The 18,561-nt window shown below is 35.8% G+C and overlaps 1 long non-coding RNA gene across 1 annotated transcript; it reads left to right on the top strand.

Moving 5' to 3' along the window:
* The first annotated feature begins 10,756 nt into the window (after nt 1-10,756).
* On the top strand, nt 10,757-16,026 carry LOC143230792 (uncharacterized). The gene is made up of 2 exons (XR_013016632.1): nt 10,757-11,290; nt 15,378-16,026. It is a non-coding gene; the product is annotated as an uncharacterized LOC143230792 (long non-coding RNA).
* The last annotated feature ends 2,535 nt before the right edge of the window (nt 16,027-18,561 follow it).

Genomic DNA, 18,561 nt, shown 5'->3' with positions numbered 1-18,561 from the left:
AACATTCCTATTTAATGCCTTTCATATTTCAAATGAGTTTGTTTTATGATATACCTTTTGTTTTATTACTTATTTCAGTAGGCATTTTTGTCCAATAAAAATTAAATATTTTTACCAGTATCTAAACACATTATACAGATATTCTCCTCATAAATATTACTACTATTTTGAAAGAAGAGTATTGTTTTTTCTTACATTTAATAAGTTAAAAGAAAAGAAAGTTGTTTGTGTGTGTGTGTCACACACAATTCATGATTATGTTAATTATGAAAACTTGAATTACTTTTTTCAAACACAAAACTTCACAATATCTGTGTTCTGTACAATACATTTTTTTAAAAAAAATAGAAACTTTCATGGACAAATAGGTAATTTCAGAAAACAGGAAAAGCAAAAATGTGTTTAATGGAGCAGTTGACCACAGTATTTTAAAATATTACTGTTAAAATGTACATTTTCACTTTATCATCAATACAAGAACATTTATAAATCACCACCTAAAGTTTTTTAACATGTAATTATAAATTCAAACCTATTTTAAAAAGAGTAGGCCTCGTGAAACTGTGCTCTAATATAATTTAATCATAGAGAAAGCAAGAAAAACTGATTTTAAAAAGTGAAAAACTAAATAAATATCCTTGAAAATAGATTCAGATGAGTTACACGCTCCGTTATTATTTAAACATTATTACCACGATCATACAAGCACTAGTAATGATCACTATTTCAATACAGATGAAAATAGCACTTGAATATGATAATTCAGTAATGTCAGATATCGGTACTAGTCCTGGTTCACTGAGAATTATTTCTTTTCACAGATGAATACTACATAACCTGTATATAAATAGAAACCAAAACAGCAAAACATGGATGAAATTTAAGAGCATACCTCCACTGCCATTCCAAAGAACTGCAGTAAGGAATGGTAGTAGGTTATGGTTTGGTTTGTTTTGAATTGTGTGCAAAGCTACACAAGAGCTATCCATAGTGTAGGACTCTTCCTTCCAATTACTTTTCATACAGAGTGTAAAGCTCTTCCTTCCAGTTACTTCTCACCCAGAATAAAGGGCTGTTCCTTCCAGTTAGTTTTCATTCAGAGTGTAGGGCTCTTTCTTACAATTACTTTTTATCCAGCGTGTAGGATTCTTCACTTCAATTACTTTTCATCAAGAGTGTATGGCTCTTTCATCCAATTACTTTTCATCCAAAGTGTAGCGCTCTTCCTTCCCGTTACTTCTCATCCATAGTGTAGAGCTGTTCCTTTCAATAAGATTTCATGTAAAATGTTGGTCTCTTTCTTTTAGTTACTTCTCGCTCAAAGTGTAGGGCTCTTCCTTCCAATTACTTTTCATTCAGAGTGTAGTTTCTCTTTCTTCCCTTCATTCTTTACTCAGAGTGAAGGCTTTTCCTTTCCATTACTTTTCATCCAGAGTGTAGTTTCTCTTTCTTCCAGTTACTCTTTACTCAGAGTATAGGGCTCTTCGTTCCAGTTACTTTTCATCCAGAGTGTAGTGCTTTTCCTTCCAATTACTTTTCATCGAGAGTGTAGGGCTCTTCCTTCCAGTAAGTTTTCATCCAGAGTGTAGGACTCTTATTTCTTGTTAATTCTGACGAAAAGTGTAGGGCATTTTCCTCAAGTTACTTGTTACTTAGGGTGTAAAACTCTCCTTCCAGTCACTTATCATTCATAGCGTGCGACTCTTTTCTCCAGTTACCAGGCACGGCATGGCCAAGTGTGTTAAGGCGTGCGACTCGTAATCTGAGGGTCGCGGGTTCGCATCCCCGTCGCGGCAACCATGCTCGCCCTTTCAGCCGTGGGAGCGTTATAATGTGATGACCAATCCCATTATTCGTTGGTAAAAGTGTAGACCAAGAGTTGGCGGTGGGTAGTGATGACTAGCTGGCTTCCCTATAGTCTGACACTACTAAATTATGGACGGCTAGTACAGATAGCACTCGAGTAGTTTGTGCAAAATTAAAAAAACAAACAAATAAACTTTCTAGATACTACATTTAAAGTGTAGAACTTTTAATTTCAGTTACTTTTCACTCAAAATGTAGAACTCTTCCTATCAGTAACTATTCACTCAGAGTGTAGGATTCTTCATTCCAGTTACTTTTCATCCAGAGTGTAGGATTCTTCATTCCAGTTACTTTTCATCCAGAGTGTAGGGCTCTTTCTTACAATTACTTTACATATAGAGTGTAATGCTCTTCCTTCCCGTACTTCTCATCCAAGGTGCAGGGCTGTTCCTTCCAATTAGTTTTCATCCAGAGTGCAGGGCATTTCCTTCCAATTACTTTTAACTAAGTGTATAGGGCTCTTTCGATTACTTTTTATCCAGAGTGTAGGGCTCTTCCTTCCAGTCAGTTTTCATCCAGTATGTAGGGCTCTTCTGTCTTTATACTTTTTATTTTCAGTGCAGGACTCTTCCTTGTACTTACTTGTTACTTAGAATGTAGGACTCTTTCTTGTATTTACTTGTTACTTACAGTGTATGACTCTTTCTTGTACTTCCTTGTTATTTAGAGTGTAGGACTCTTCCTTGTACTTACTTGTTACTTAGAGTGTAGATCTATTCCTTTTCGTTACTTCCCTGAGAGTGTTGAACTCTTCCTTCCATTTACTTTGATCCAGAATGTAGGGCTCTTTTTCCAGCTACTTTTCATACAGAAGGTAGGGTTCTACCTTCCAGTTATTTTTTATCCAGAGTGTAGGATTCTTCATTCCAATTACTTTTCATTTAGAGTGTAGTGCTTTTGCTTGTAGTTACTTTTCATCCAGGATGTAGGGCTCTTCCTTCCAGTTACTTTTCATTCAGCATGTAGTGCTCTTCCTTCCAATTACCTTTCATCCAGAGTGTAGGATTCTTCATTCCAGTTACTTTTCATCCAGCGTGTAGGATTCTTCATTTAAGTTACTTTTCATCCAGAGTGTATGGCTCTTTCATCCAATTACTTTTCATCCAAAGTGTAGCGCTGTTCCTTTCAATTAGTTTTCATGTAAAATGTTGGTCTCTTTCTTCTAGTTACTTCTCGCTCAAAGTGTAGGACTCTTCCTTCCAATTACTTTTAATCGAGAGTGTAGGGCGTTTTATTCCAATTGCTTTTAACCAAGTGTATTGGGTTCTTCCTTCCAGTTAGTTTTCATCCAGTATACAGGGCTCTTCTGTCTTGTTACTTCTTACTTAGAGTGTCGGACTCTTCGTTGTACTTACTTGTTACTTAGAGTGTAGGACTATTCCTTGTAGTAACTTCCATGAGAGTGTAGAACTCTTCCTTTCCGTTACTTCTCACCTAGAGTGTAGAACTCTTCCTTTCCGTTACTTCTCATTTAGAGTGTAGAGCTCTTCTTTTCGTTACTTCTCATCTAGAGTGTAGAACTATTCCTTTCCGTTACTTGTCATCTAGAGTGAAGAGCTCTTCTTTCCGTTACTTCTCATCTAGAGTGAAGAGCTCTTCTTTTCGTTACTTCTCATCTAGACTGTAGAGCTCTTCTTTCCGTTACTTCTCACCTAGAGTGTAGAACTCTTCCTTTCCGTTACTTCTCATTTAGAGTGTAGAGCTCTTCTTTTCGTTACTTCTCATCTAGAGTGTAGAACTATTCCTTTCCGTTACTTCTCATCTAGAGTGAAGAGCTCTTCTTTCCGTTACTTCTCATCTAGACTGTAGAGCTCTTCTTTCCGTTACTTCTCATCTAGAGTGAAGAGCTCTTCTTTCCGTTACTTCTCATCTAGACTGTAGAGCTCTTCTTTCCGTTACTTCTCATCTAGACTGTAGAACTCTTCTTTTCGTTACTTCTCATCTAGACTGTAGAGCTCTTCTTTCCGTTACTTCTCATCTAGACTGTAGAGCTCTTCTTTCCGTTACTTCTCATCTAGACTGTAGAGCTCTTCTTTCCGTTACTTCTCATCTAGAGTGTAGAACTCTTCTTTCCGTTACTTCTCATCTAGAGTGTAGAATTCTTCCTTTCCGTTACTTCTCATCTAGAGTGTAGAACTATTCCTTTCCGTTACTTCTCATCTAGACTGTAGAGCTCTTCTTTCCAATTACTTTTCATCGAGAGTGTAAGGCTTTTCCTTTCAATGAGTAGGGCTTTCCAGAATGTAGGGCTTTTTTTTCTTATTACTTCTTACTAAAAGTTTAGGACATTTTCTTCAAGTTACTTCTTACTTTGGGTGTAAAACTCTTCCTTCCAGTTATTTTTCACTCAGTGTAAAACTCTTCCTTCTAGTTACTTCTCACTCATAGTGTGCGACTCCTCTTTCCAGTTACTTCACTTAAAGTGTAGAACTTTTCTTTTCAGTTAATTTTCACTCACAGTGTACGATTCTTCATTCCAGTTACTTCTCATCTAGAGTATAGGGCTCTTCCCTCCTGTTACTTCTCATCCAGAGTGTAGGGCTGTTCCTTCCAGGTATTTTTCATCCTTAGCGATGGTCTCTTTCTCCTAGTTACTACCCACTCAAAGTGTACGCCGCCTCCTTCCAATTACGTTTCATCCAGGGTGTAGAGTTGTTCCTTCTAGTTACTTTTCATCCAGAGTGTTGTTTCTCTTTCTTCTAGTTATTCTTTACTCAGAGTGTAGGGCTTTTCCTTTCCATTACATTTCATCTAGAGTGTAGTTTCTCTTTCTTCCAGTTACTCTTTACTCAGAGTATAGGGCTTTTCGTTCCAGTTACTTTTCATTCAGAGTGAAGTGCTTTTCCTTTCCATTACTTTTCATCTAGAGTGTAGTTTCTCTTTCTTCCAGTTACTCTTTACTCAGAGTATAGGGCTTTTCGTTCCAGTTACTTTTCATTCAGAGTGAAGTGCTTTTCCTTCCAATTACTTTTCATCGAGAGTGTAGGGCTCTTCCTTCCAGCAAGTTTTCATCCAGAGTGTAGGACTCTTCTTTCTTGTTAATTCTGACGAAGAGTGTAGGGCATTTTCCTCAAGTTACTTGTTACTTAGGGTGTAAAACTCTCCTTCCAGTCACTTATCATTCATAGCGTGCGACTCTTTTCTCCAGTTACCAGGCACGGCATGGCCAAGTGTGTTAAGGCGTGCGACTCGTAATCTGAGGATCGCGGGTTCGCATCCCCGTCGCGGCAACCATCCACGCCCTTTCAGCCGTGGGAGCGTTATAATGTGACGGTCAATCCCATATTCGTTGGTAAAAGAGTAGACCATGAGTTGGCGGTGGGTAGTGATGACTAGCTGGCTTCCCTCTTGTCTGACACTACTAAATTATGGACGGCTAGTACAGATAGAACTCGAGTAGCTTTGTGCAAAATTAAAAAACAAACAAATAAACAAACTTTCTAGATACTACATTTAAAGTGTAGAACTTTTATTTTCAGTTACTTTTCACTCAAAATGTAGAACTCTTCCTATCAGTAACTATTCACTCAGAGTGTAGGATTCTTCATTCCAGTTACTTTTCATCCAGAGTGTAGGGCTCTTTCTTACAATTACTTTACATATAGAGTGTAATGCTCTTCCTTCCCGTGCTTCTCATCCAAGGTGCAGGGCTGTTTCTTCCAATTAGTTTTCATCCAGAGTGCAGGGCATTTCCTTCCAATTACTTTTAACTAAGTGTATAGGGCTCTTTCGATTACTTTTTATCCAGAGTGTAGGGCTCTTCCTTCCAGTCAGTTTTCATCCAGTATGTATGGTTCTTCTGTCTTTATACTTTTTTACTTTCAGTGCAGGACTCTTCCTTGTACTTACTTGTTACTTAGAATGTAGGACTCTTTCTTGTATTTACTTGTTACTTACAGTGTATGACTCTTTCTTGTACTTCCTTGTTATTTAGAGTGTAGGACTCTTCCTTGTACTTACTTGTTACTTAGAGTGTAGATCTATTCCTTTCCGTTACTTCCCTGAGAGTGTAGAACTCTTCCTTTCATTTACTTTGATCCAGAATGTAGGGCTCTTTTTTCCAGCTACTTTTCATACAGAAGGTAGGGCTCTACCTTCCAGTTAACTTTTATCTAGAGTGTAGGATTCTTCATTCCAATTACTTTTCATCCAGAGTGTAGTGCTTTTGCTTGTAGTTACTTTTCATCCAGGGGGTAGGGATCTTCCTTTCAGTTACCTTTGATCCAGGATGTAGGGCTCTTCCTTCCAGTTACTTTTCATTCAGCATGTAGTGCTCTTCCTTCCAATTACCTTTCATCCAGAGTGTAGGATTCTTCATTCCAATTACTTTTCATCCAGAGTGTAGTGCTTTTGCTTGTAGTTACTTTTCATCCAGGGGGTAGGGATCTTCCTTTCAGTTACCTTTGATCCAGGATGTAGGGCTCTTCCTTCCAGTTACTTTTCATTCAGCATGTAGTGCTCTTCCTTCCAATTACCTTTCATCCAGAGTGTAGGATTCTTCATTCCAGTTACTTTTCATCCAGCGTGTAGGATTCTTCATTTCAGTTACTTTTCATCCAGAGTGTATGGTTCTTTCATCCAATTACTTTTCATCCAAAGTGTAGCACTCTTCCTTCCCGTTACTTCTCATCCATAGTGTAGAGCTGTTCCTTTCAATTAGTTTTGATTTAAAATGTTGGTTTCTTTCTTCTAGTTACTTCTCGCTCAAAGTGTAGGGCTCTTCCTTCCAATTACTTTTCATCTAGAGTGTAGGGCGTTTTATTCCAATTACTTTTAACCAAGTGTATTGGGCTCTTTCTTTCAGTTAGTTTTCATCCAGTATGTAGGGCTCTTCTGTCTTGTTACTTCTTACTTAGAGTGTCGGACTCTTTCTTGTACTTATTTGTTACTTAGAGTGTAGGTCTATTCCTTTTCGTTACTTCCCTGAGAGTGTTGAACTCTTCCTTCCATTTACTTTGATCCAGAATGTAGGGCTCTTTTTTCCAGCTACTTTTCATACAGAAGGTAGGGCTCTACCTTCCAGTCAGTTTTTATCCAGAGTGTAAGATTCTTCATTCCAATTACTTTTCATTTAGAGTGTAGTGCTTTTGCTTGTAGTTACTTTTCATCCAGGGGGTAGGGATCTTCCTTTCAGTTACCTTTGATCCAGAATGTAGGGCTCTTCCTTCCAGTTACTTTTCATTCAGCATGAAGTGCTCTTCCTTCCAATTACCTTTCATCCAGAGTGTAGGATTCTTCATTCCAGTTACTTTTCATCCAGCGTGTAGGATTCTTCATTTAAGTTACTTTTCATCCAGAGTGTATGGCTCTTTCATCCAATTACTTTTCATCCAAAGTGTAGCGCTGTTCCTTTCAATTAGTTTTCATGTAAAATGTTGGTCTCTTTCTTCTAGTTACTTCTCGCTCAAAGTGTAGGACTCTTCCTTCCAATTACTTTTAATCGAGAGTGTAGGGCGTTTTATTCCAATTACTTTTAACCAAGTGTATTGGGTTCTTCCTTCCAGTCAGTTTTCATCCAGTATGTAGGGCTCTTCCGTCTTTATACTTCTTACTTTCAGTGCAGGACTCTATCTTGTACTTACTTGTTACTTAGAATGTAGGACTCTTCCTTGTATTTACTTGTTACTTAGAGTGTAGAACTCTTTCTTGTACTTCCTTGTTATTTAGAGTGTAGGACTCTTCCTTGTACTGATTTGTTACTTAGAGTGTAGGTCTATTCCTTTTAGTTACTTCCCTGAGAGTGTAGAACTCTTCCTTCCATTTACTTTGATCCAGAATGTAGGGCTCTTTTTTTTCAGCTACTTTTCATACAGAGTGTAGGTCTCTACCTTCCAGTTAACTTTTATCCGGAGTGTAGGGATCTTCATTCCTTTTACTTTTCATCCAGCGTGTAGGATTCTTCATTTCAGTCACTTTTCATCCAAAGTGTAGTGCTCTTCTTTCCCGTTACTACTCATCCACAGTGTAGAACTGTTCCTTTCAGTTAGTTTTCATGTAAACTGTTGGTGTTTTTCTTCTAGTTATTTCTCGCTCAAAATGTAGGGCTCTTCTTTCCAATTACTTTTCATTTAGAGTGTAGGGCTTTTGCTTCTAGTTACTTTTCATCCAAGGGGTAGGGATCTTCCTTTCAGTTACCTTTGATCCAGAATTTAGGAATCGTCCTTCCAGTTATTTTTTATCCAGTGTGTAGAACTCTTCCTTCCAATTACTTTTTATCCATATTGTAGGACTCTTCCTTTTAGTTACTTCCCTTAGAGTGTAGGGCTGTTCCTTCCAAATACTTTTCTTTCAGAGTGTAGGACTCTTTTTTCCAGCTACTTTTCATCCAGAGTGAAGCATTCTTCTTCATTCCACTTACTTTTCATCCAAAATGTAGTGTTCTTACTTCCAGTTACTTTTCATTTAGTGGGCAGGGATCTTCCTTTAAGTTACCTTTGATCTACAATGTAGAGCTCTTCCTTCCAGTTACCTTTCATCCAGCATGAAGTGTTCTTCCTTCCAATTACTTTTCATCTAGAGTGTACGGCTCTTCCTTTCAATTACTTTTCGTTCAGAGTGTAGTGCTCTTCCGTGTAGTTGCTTTTTACCCAGAGTGTAGGGCTCTTCAGTGATGACGAGAAACCCACTTGTTGAGAAATTTATATGCAAAAACGGCTCGTTTGGGCTGAGAAAACACTTTTACATAGAAGAGCGAACAACGTTTCGACCTTCTTCGGTCATCGTCAGGTTCACAAAGAAAGAGGTAACTGACCGGAAGCTGACCAAAACGAGCCGTTTTTGCATATAAATGTAGGGCTCTTCGTTCCAGTTACTTTTGATCAAAAGTGTAATGCTCTTCCTTCCAATTATTTTTATCCAAGTGTATAGGGCTCTTCCTTCCAATTACTTTTGATTGAGAGTGTAGTGCTTTTTTTTTCATTTACTTTTCATCCAGAGTGTAGCGCTCTTTTTTCCACTTACTTTTTATCCAGTGTGTAAGATCCTTCCTTCTTGTTACTTCTTATTCAGAGTGGACGGCTTTTCCTTCCATTTACTTTTTTTTTAATCCAGAGTGTAGGGCTGTTCCTTCCAGTTATTTTTCATCCCTAGTGTAGGTCTCTTCCTTCCAGTTACTTTTCATCCAAAGTGTAGGGCTCTTTTCTCGAGTTAGTCTTCATCCTGAGTGTAGGGTTTTTCTTTCTTGTTACCTCTTACTAAGAGTGTGGGACATTTTCTTCAAGTTGCTTGTTGCATAGGGTGTAAAACTCTTTCTTCCAGTTACTTATCACTCATAGTGTGTGACTCTTCTTTCTAGTTACTTTACTTAAAGTGTAGAACTCTTCCTTTCAGTTACTATTCATAAAGAGTGTAATGCTTTTTCTTCCAGTTATTTTCACCCTGAGTGTACTGCTCTTCCTTCCAGTTACTTTTCATTCATAGTGTAGGGCTCTTTTTTCTAGTTATTTCTCACTCATCGTGTGGGACACTTCCTTCCAGTTTCTTTTTACTTAAAAGTGTAGGACATTTCCATCTTTTGAGTATCCACTAACAGTGTACATACGACTCTTCCTTGTACTTAGTTCTTACTTAGAGTGTACGACACTTGAGTCCATTTGATTTGACATATATTTCATTCTGAAATACTTTTAACATAGGATAATCAAGGAATTTTTTGTATTTATAAAAGTATAAAAACTAATTTTTTGAAGTATTTTGATATCTGGATATTTCTTGTTTATAACTGAGGTGAGAAAGCTTTTTAATTTCCAACGATTATGATATTCCCCATATATTATTTTTTGTATATATCATATGTCAGTAGCACGATTTCAAAGAGAAGTATGCCCACAATTAGTAAAATTATAGCGGACATGAAAAATATAATAAACTTAGCGGTTTGCGGTAAGTATATTATGGAATTTGATCTATTGTGTCTTAAATAAATTGAAGCTAACACGACTGAAATATCACAAACACAAAGTAGATAAACTTTTCGAGTGGTAGCAATTTTTCCATCTCCTGAAAGCAGACCAAAATTATACAACGAATGCGTAAAAACACAACAGCTCCATTTGCTCTGGAACTTGTTTTATAATCTCTTTGATAGTTTTCTGTGGAACTGGTTTTAAAGGTTTTACTATTAGCCACATGATGTGTCTACAATATCAGATAAATAATTGTTGTTATGAGAATATAATTTTTGCACTTTTGTATTTTAGTGTTTTGATAAAAGTGAAGAAAAACGACCTTTACATTCCAGATAAATATAAAAGAATACATATTTTTTAAAACCATGTTTCGCGTTTGCGCCTTCTTCGTCGTTAATATACGTAATTTATTGATATTAAAATATTCGTTAAATTGTAAAACTGTAACGTTTTGTTTTTCGAGTCTTCGTTGTTTGTTTTTTGGAATTTCGCACAAAGCAACTCGAGGGCTATCTGTGCTAGCCGTCCCTAATTTAGCAGTGTAATACAAGAGGGAAGGCAGCTAGTCATCACCACCCACCGCCAACTCTTGGGCTACTCTTTTACCAACGAATAGTGGGATTGACCATCACATTATAACACCCCCACGTCTGGGAGAGCGAGCATGTTTTGGCGCGACTCGGGCGCGAACCCGCGACCCTCAGATTACGAAGCGCACGTCTTAACGCGCTAGGCCATGCCAAGCCTTTTTCGAGTCTTCCGTAACGTGTTTAACAATGTATAAAACATTATTATATTATAGTTGTAATACACATTACGTAGTCATAGAAACACGCCACATATATTACTTTAATTGATATACAATAAAGATTACCCGTTTCTTCTGACGATTCGTCAATTGAGACTAAATGACACAATATCTCTTACACCAAATGCCGCATCGTTGATATTTGTTTTTTAAGGATTCCAAATTGTACGTCGAAGCTAACAAATCGCGTTCATTTTACTCTTATTTTAAAATAGTTTAGTACATAGTTCAGTACCGGTTGTTAGCTTATAATTTCATAGACTTATCTCTGAGGCAGTTTAAATAATCCAAAAAGGGAGGCAATTTTAATAAAATAATAAAAAGTATGTTATAAGCGAAATAAAAGGTAATAAACATTTTTCATTGGACTGAAACGTCAGTATTTGACATATAAGTGTTTTTGTCTCTCTTAAAATAAAAATGAGAATTTGTTCCGAAAATGTTCCTGCACCTACCATCTAAATGCGCATGCGTACAAACCAACGTGAGTATACTTTACTATTTTATTCAGCTATGTGCTGTTGTTTTAAATTAAGCACAAAGCTACAAAATGGGCTATTTGTGCTCTGCCCACCACAGGCATCGAAACCCGATTTTTAGCGTTGTAAGTCCGAAGACATACAGCTGAGCCACTGGGGGGCAGCTATGTGCTAAAAACCTTTACTGTTGCTCTACATTGATTGATTTAGCGTTTTATGGCACAAAGCAGGTAGGCTATTTGTTGCTCTACAACCTAATGTTAGGTATTTAAAAAAAACTTTTATTTGTGTATTTCTTGCAATTTTAATGTGCAGTAAAATTTAACAATAACTAAACTAAAGTGAAAATGTACCCAAGTTAGTGTTAATTTATTTCTTTATCTAATATTGTCGTACTTGGTAAAGGCCTGATTTGTGTTAAGCCTAAGATCAGTGGACTTGCAGACTACGGTGTCTCCGATTAGAATTATTTTCAGTTATACTAGAAATCATCTGTTTTAAGAAGTATTATTGCAGTGAAGACACCAATTTGACTGTAAATGATTAGAGGATGTTTGATATTATGTATATTTATGTTTTACAGTTATTAGTTGGCGTACATTTGATGAAGCAAAATGTTATAGTTGAAATTTATTTAACATACTTTAATAAATACTGAGCTGGTTGCTAAGTTTATGTAGACCGATAAAGTCTCTAGTAACTTAATATAGCTTAAGAACCTAAACACAGACTCCTGTTTCTTGTTAAATAAATTGGCCGTTTTCAATTAGGCCTACTTTGTTCATTTTTAAATTCGCCTGCAAAATATATTCCTTTATCATGAGATTACTGAACTCATCACATAGCTTAAAGTGTATCTAAAGGTAATATAATGATAATGGATAATTATTACCCAAATCAGAATACCTTTTTTAGTATTGATCAAAATTATGAAAATATAAGAAGTTTGTGGCCCTGTCTTCTATAAAAACTAAAACTATCTTGATTTAACATGTGTATGTGTGTGTGTGTAAATGCATACATATTAGTTTGTTATAACACAAAAACAAGCCGAAACAAAAGCAAATTAAACAAAAAACGCTATATCAACTGAAAAGATCCAATGGTACAAGCTACAATGTGGGATTATAAAATGTACCCTGGGTTTTGGAGGTGACTCCGAAATAGGACCCACATTGCGGTGGGGATACACCGTCTACTAGTCTTAACCTCTATTTAGTAGTCTCGCATAAGAAATAAATAGTAGCAATAGATATAGAATAAGAAATAAAAATTAGGAGAGCAAGATGTGGGTGCTCAAGCCCACAACTCCCCTCATATATCAATCACCCTTTGCTGCATGCAAACAGTTTTGGGAAGGTTACTACTGTCCAAGTAAAGAATTAATTGAAATAAAAAGTAGAATGAGGTTGTAGCACACTGGGGGGAGTAGGTAAGATGAAAACCTTCTTATTGTTAGCTTTCCAGCCCTCAATATGGTAGAAGGACATAACCAAATACACTATTTCTCAGTCTGTAAATTAAATCCTCTTACTTCTTCGAACACGTGATGATAATTAGGCACGCTTCAGTTCTTGTAATTGTTTATTTTATAAGTTTTTAAAAACTTGTAAAACGTGGAAGTAATTTAAATGAAAATTTCTCACGAATAGAGTACTTGTTGTAATAAGTTTATCATCAAGTTCTTTCTCATGAATAGAGTACTTGTTGTAATAGGTTTATCATCAAGTTCTTTCCTTCCACGAAGGTTTTATTCCCTTTCCCTTCTCTCATTGTCAACACTTTTCTCTATAATTAAATACATCAGCATTATCTCTGTGTTTAGTGGTCCACGAATGTTCTTATCTTTTGGTTACTGATTCTTTTATTAATCTTTATAAAATTGAAAGCAAAATTCTCATGCAGAAGAACACACTAGGGAGGTGTTACACACAATGCCCTTAACAACATGAGATTTCACAGCACTTAAAATAGTTGCCAAGAGGTATCATTTCACAATAACATCAATTTTTACAAAATCTTTGGCATCGCATGCTTTCAGCATAGCTTAAGATGTCATTCAAATAGTCCTCAAATAATGTATAAAGTTACAAAACACACACGTATGGGATAAATGTACCCTAATTTCTTTCTTCTTTATTTATCTGAATACAGTTACCGTGAAACAAAGTGTTTAGGTCTATTACAATGATTCAATTGAAAATCAGTCTCTTAACTCCACAACAGGGTATGGCATGTATCACACAACCCGCAACAACTAGTGATCATACGCAACATTTCTTAATGCTACAACAGTCTTGTACGGGATATACAACCCACACGTAGTAGTGGTCCCAAACAATGTTTCTTCAGGTTCAGTGTGCGGTGTGTATTATACAACCCATTCCTATTAGTAGTCACGAACAATATTTCTTTAGGTCACAACAGTATGCGGCCTCGCATGGCCAAGCGTGTTAAGGCCTGCGACTTGTAATCTGAGGGTCACGGGTTCACATCCCCGTCGAGCCAAACATGCTCGCCCTCCTAGCCGTAGGGGCGTTAAAATGTGACGGTCAATCCCACTGTTCGTTGGTAAAAGAGTAGCCCAAGAGTTGGCAGTGGGTGGTGATGACTAGCTGCCATCCCTCTAGTCTTACACTGCTGAATTAGGGACGGCAAGCTCAGATAGCCCTGGAGTAGCTTTGTGCGAAATTCAAAAACAAACAACAGTACGTAGTACCTGTGCTGCCTCTGCTGGTGGAATTTTGAAATATTCCTCGTATATCATAAAACATTTGCTGTATTACAGCATTTTTCATGTTAAGAATAAAACAATGCTTATAATCAATTTAGTGCTGTTAGAGAAATTCAATGAGTTTTTAATTTTTCAATTTATGTTAAGATTTTCAAAAAATATATCCTATTCCATTGACCATATATTGAAAATTGAGATTCGTTACAACTACTTACGTGTAAACGTGTCTCTCATTTGGGTGATGTCTTGGGTTCGAATCCTTCCTAGTCTTTTTTTTTGGGGGGGTTATAAAATACAAAACTTATAAAAACGAAAAATCTCAAAATTTTTCGTTTTAGAGCAGAGCCATTTTGAGCTGTGTCTACTGTATTCAAGGGTGGAATCGAATCCCGAATTTTAGTGTTATAAGTTCGGGGACTTGCTGACTTCCCATCGGAGGACATCACAAAATGTTTAATTTCATATAATATCTTAATGTGTTTTATTTATTCAGACCAACAGTTTATTTTTTAAACAAAGAAAAAAATGTACATTAATCCTCCTAGTGGTAGCAGATGAAATAACTTAAATAAGAATAATTAATTTGGTTTGAGATCTGTTTCACCAGAATAACAATTAATAAAAACTACAATATTATCAGGTAGTTGAGCCGTAAGTCTGAGAGCTTAAAAATCTGTTTCTGTAGAGTGTAAGATAAAGATTCCTGACTGCATGTGGTTGTAGTAAGTGGTTTGAATTGTTTTGAATTTCGAGCAAAGCTACACGAGGGCTATCTGTGCTAGCCGTTCCTAATTTAGCTGTGTAAGACTACAGGGAATGCAGCTAGTCATACCACCCACCGCTAACTCTTGGGCTACTCTTTTATCAACGAATAGTGGGATTGACCATCACATTATAAAGCCCCCACGGCTGAAAGGGCGAGCATGTTTGGTGCGACCGGGATTCAAACCTGCGATCCTCAGATTACGAGTCGAACACCTTAACCCACCTATCCATGACGGGCCTGTGATGAGAGACACTTTTTATTTAGTTTTAATAAGAGCAGTGAGAAGAAAAGAGGAACACAAAAGGAATTTTCTTGACATGAAGTGAATTGGTCAGTTTCCTAAATATTTTGACTTGGCATATATTTAGCACATTTCTATACAAAATTATAAATGATTAATGTTAAGATCTACACTTCACAGAACCAACCACATTATTATTATGTGCAAAATTATAATATAAATGATTAATGTTAAGATCTACACTTGACAGAACCAACCACATTATTAAAAACATATGATGATAGTTTTCTCTCAAAAATAATGTTACTAGCTTTCTTTATAGTAATGCCATGGAATTTAGATTAACAGTTTCTTGTCATCATCTACGTGCAATCGATACAGTCGTGTAAAGTATAATTATAAAGTAAACATAAATATAAAAATAACTGATTTATTTGTTTTAGAGGAATGTCACCTTGAGCTTTCCTCTATAATGATCGTGGGGAATTGAGCCCCAGATATGAGCATTCTAACAGTGGACATAAATATAGCATGTTTAGTTGTGGTTATATTACATTATACTTATTTGTATTCCAGGAAACGAAATACAGAGCCTGGTAATTAAACAGACACCCACTCCAGAAAGAATCCAGTTTTATTAAATAAACAAACATGAAACTAAAGGTACAAAATGTTCCAGCTGTTGAAAAAACCATTCTTGTAGCTTCTCGACTGACTTTCGGGAAATTATCAAAACAACATTGTATTATTTTATAATTAGGATGAAATATATTAATATTTGCTACTTTTCATTTGGCCATAAAAGTATAAAAACAGTATAGTTTTTAAAACTGAACACAAACTATACAGTGTTATAAGCAACTGACACCTGTAGGTCTTGGTAGCAGAACATTAAACAATTCAATGTGAGCGTCATTACCAATCTTTCTAGTAAGTGTTAAACAAGACTTCACAATAAATTAACCCGAGAACTTTTGAAAACCGGAGTTTATTTCACTACTCAAAATGATAAGATTACCAGTCATTGTGGAAAGAACATTGAACAAGACTTTATAGACAAATGTAATTAATCAGATAATTTTTGAAAACCAGAGTTTAATTCATAACTTAATACGGTATGTTAAGTAAAAATTGACATTTCACGCTACAAGCTTAAAAAAAAGATTGTGTAATATTCTGCTTGTGTGGTTCCCTCTATTGTTAAATAAAGCATTTTTTTAATGGGTGAGTTTTATTTACAGTGTATTAAGAGTTTATGCAGGTGATGGTTTTAAGGCTCTTACTTCTGCTTGCTCAAACTCAGGTAAAAAGAAAAGTTAGGTAAAATAAAATTTCCTTCATAAAGAACAATAGTACGTTTTGATCATGACTCATTCAAATTAAACAATATTTTTCTCCAAGTGTCAACTCAAACACTTGGTCCCCAACATTTCACAATCGATGTAGTTTGTTGTCAAAATTTTCAGGTTTTCTCAGGTAACTGAACAGAAAGTCTATTGAAGAAATGTAAGAGAAAAGTTTTTTTTTTCTTCAAATGTTTTGACAAATAATCGAGTCCCCTCATCAAATATTTTTTCGATTATGACCTCTTTTAAAATAGAAGACAACAAGAATATGATGGGACAATATCAAGGTTTAACCGAATGAAGAAAATTAAACCTTGAAAAACACCTTATAACAATTTCATTGTTACGTGTAGCAATATACCAGTACATCTTACTGAAATAATTCATTAGGTTTGAACTCATTAAACCACATTCCGAATAAACAATATTTTGATAATGCCACGGATATGTTTGAAGTATCCCTCAATAAGACCAGGTTTACAAATGTATTTAATGCATTATTGTTTCATTTAATCGCCTATTAACAATGTAATCAATAGTTTGTCAGCTATATATATTGTAACATTGCAAATATTTACAAAATAATATAATTTAAAATAACTTGCATTTCCTTCTAATTCATTTAGTTTCAGTATGATATAAGTTATATAACCTATTATATACACACATTCATGTATATTGAATTTAGCAGACAACTCGCATTAATAACCGTAACACAGACCTCCGAATTTAAACTCATAAAAGTTTCACTTTGTAGAAAGGAAAAGAAGTTCTCGGAATTGTTCACGTGTTTTTCTATAGTTTTTGGTTTTTTTTCAAATCGCTTAGAAATATTCTTACTTAGATCATACCATTGTTTCGCTTACCACAGTTAATATTTATTATGATGTTTAGTGACGAAAATTTTCACCTTTTTCTTCACTGAAGACACAGAGATTTTCAGGAAAATAGTTAATATCTAAGTGTAAGAAATGAACTTTCAAACTTATATTACAATTCGTCTCTTTTTATTTTTCGAGCATATAATCGTTATTTGGGTCCTTGTTCTTTCCTAAAAATGTATTCATCTCAAATCAATTTCTTAATGTGAGGCCAAACAAAATCCCTACTTTTAGTTCCACTTCAGAAAGAGCTGAAAACTCTTGTTTAATATTTTCGATCCAGGTATAATACTGACTCTGCCTAACCATTGCTTCTGTATCCAGTGCTGATATGTTCTGCTGTCCCATTCACATAACAAACGTGGAAACTTTGTACAACTGGATTGTTGACCCAACAATATACAAAGGACTTTTACGTCTCCACAAAGTGGCCAATCATATTCTTTGTATTTAATCTTATTATGAATACATTCAAGGTTTTCTAACATTTCCTTTATGTGAACCAAATATGTAATAGGAACAGATGCATATTTGTCATTATTGTGAAGAACAACAAATTTTGGACTTCTTATGGAGGAATCAATGAACAATCCCTTGGTCATTAGCCATAGCTCATAGTATTGTATAAATTAAACAATATTGTTACAGTGAACCTCCTCAGAAAAGATATGGTATTAATGCTTTCTTATGGTACGACTGGCACAACAAAATTTTTTGACACCAAATTCAGATGAAACTGTACCAGTTGAGTAGATGCAGATACATAATGTTTTAGAGCAATGGGTTTATAGCAGATTGAAGATACATAATGTTTTAGAGCAATGAGTTTATAGCAGATTGAAGATACATAATGTTTTAGAACAATGGGTTTATAGCAGATTGAAGAGAAGAAATTTCCATTTTATTATGAGTGTTGTAGCCTTCCAGTGTTACATACAAACTACTTCCCTTAAAATCTCAATACCTTAAGAGAAAATTAGTATGGGAATGATTACATCTAAACATCAAGGAAATGAAGATGGGGTATCAGGGAAGGTAGAACATCAGCATGATGGCTGATTAATGCTGGTCATTGAAACGATATGCTACAGATGCAATACATAAGTCTGTTCATTTTTAATTTCAAACAAAGCTCCAAGATGGCTATCTGTGCTATCCATCCCTGATCTAGCAGTGAAAGACTGAAAGGAATACTGCTAGTCATCACCTCCCACTGTCAAATTTTGGGCAACTCTTTTACCAAAGTGGGATTCACCATAACATTAAAATGCCCCCACAGATGAAATGGCAACCATGCTTAGAGGGACAAGGATTGAAATCCACAACCCAAAGGTTGCAAGTTCAGCACTCTAATCACCTGGCCATGTCAAGACTCTCAGTATATCACTAATCACCTGGCCATGTCAAGACTCCCAGTATATCACTAATCACCTGGCCATGTCAAGCCTCTCAGTATATCACTAATCACCTGGCCATGTCAAGCCTCTCAGTATATCACTAATCACCTGGCCATGTCAAGACTCTCAGTATATC

Source organism: Tachypleus tridentatus, chromosome 10 (genome assembly GCF_004210375.1).
Source record: "Tachypleus tridentatus isolate NWPU-2018 chromosome 10, ASM421037v1, whole genome shotgun sequence".
NCBI lineage: Eukaryota > Metazoa > Arthropoda > Merostomata > Xiphosura > Limulidae > Tachypleus > Tachypleus tridentatus.
This window is presented reverse-complemented; position numbering and strand designations above follow the sequence as displayed.